Source organism: Zophobas morio, unplaced genomic scaffold (genome assembly GCF_036711695.1).
Source record: "Zophobas morio isolate AGI-343-1 ecotype UQ-CSIRO unplaced genomic scaffold, CSIRO_AGI_Zmor_V1 ptg000005l, whole genome shotgun sequence".
NCBI lineage: Eukaryota > Metazoa > Arthropoda > Insecta > Coleoptera > Tenebrionidae > Zophobas > Zophobas morio.
This window is the reverse complement of record NW_026972110.1, coordinates 4,128,028-4,129,757: the sequence shown is the minus strand read 5'-3', so window position 1 is coordinate 4,129,757 and position 1,730 is coordinate 4,128,028.

Sequence of the window (1,730 nt, the reverse complement as noted above, 5' to 3'; positions counted from 1 at the left end):
TAAATGTACCGATAAATGTTTTTAATCTTTTATACCCCGTTATAATGTAGGTAAAGAATTAGAAGAATTATACCTACAGGGTCATCAAAATTGATTGAGAGAGTTGGTACCCCCTGTTTTTGTTGTGAAGTTTGTCAACCTTATGACAGATTTGTTTAAGGTTATATGGCAATGAATTCAGTGGCGTGACAAAAATTAGAAACTTCAAATCTGACAACTAATGTTTTTACCAAAAAAAAAAGTCGAAAAAAGACGCCACTGAGTTTTGAAATTTGAAACTTGAAACTTCAAATCTGACAGCTAATATTTTTATACAACTTAATAAACCAAATTATTCAAGTTCAGGTTTACCAACTCTCTCAATCAATTTTGATGACTCTGTACACCATATGTTTCGGTATGATTTCAAATTTTTACAGTAATAAATCTAATAATGTCATTAAAAGTTACTTTATTAATTATTTTTAATATTATTTCTGACAATTTTTGGTATTGATTCGGAAAATGCTCAAAATTAAATAACAAGTCGCCCTAGAAAAATTTCGGTCCATAATTTTTCTTTATAAAATCCGGTTACCTATAAGAAAAACATCGAAAATTTTAATTTGTAAAATTATTTCTTTTATTTGAGTACTTCAAATATTACTGAACTGTTAATAATGTCGTTCACAGCCACGAAAAAAGTTACTTATATGTCCAAAAAAAAGTTAGAATGAGGCGCAGCCAATGTTAAAAGGAATTCCCGCGTTTGGCGCATGGAGTTTTCAACACATTTTGATTTTAAATATAACCTGTCCTCAATTTGTGCACAACGCAAAAGCAGTTTTTTTTTTAAACAGTTTATCATCATTTTCTTTTTTCCATTTTGGTGAAATTTTTCATCAATAGAGTAGGTTACAATACATACCACGGAGGTTAATTGATTAAATACTCCGTGGTACGTACCACAGACCGGTAAATCAGATGTTTACTAGTTTGTCGCGGTCACAGACCATTAAACAAATAGGAAGACAGTTCATTGCCATTTAATCGTATAGTCTAGGAAGCGACACTAGCGCTGCGCGAGCGGCTGGAGCAAACACTCATTCGCTTATACTCGTGTAAATTTCGTAATAGATCGTGTTTACTGTCAACAAATATCTCCTTTAACGTCATTCAAATTCAAACGCCAAATTATAATTTTTTCAAAAGGTTTTCAGTAGTAAGTTTGGTGGCTATTATATCTGCTATTTTTAAGTCATATTAATATAGTTTTACTTGCTTCAGATACAACGGAAATGAAAATTATTAATAAATATCGATGCAAAGTTCCAAATTGTCCGTCAGTATACGCAACAGGAATCAACAAGAACAAAAATAAACATTTTTTTATTTTTCCTAAATCTCCAGTTCAAAAACAAAAGTGGATAGATACCATTAATGCCTCCTGCACAGAAAAAATTGTTGTTAATTGTAAAAAAGCTTACATTTGTGAAGATCATTTCAGTAAAAATTACTTTACGAGCACCGCACAAACGAACCTTCATAAATACGCAATTCCCACTATTTTTAAGGACAGTAGTCAAGCTGTGATTAATACTAATGGTGATGGGTATTCCAGTAAAAGTGAACAAAAAAATTATAAAATTTTTATTTTTTTAGTCGGAACTATTCCGGAATCTGAGTATGATGGTAGCGTAAATTCACAAAGACGCAAACGCCATTGTGATACTCTCACGACAATATCACAT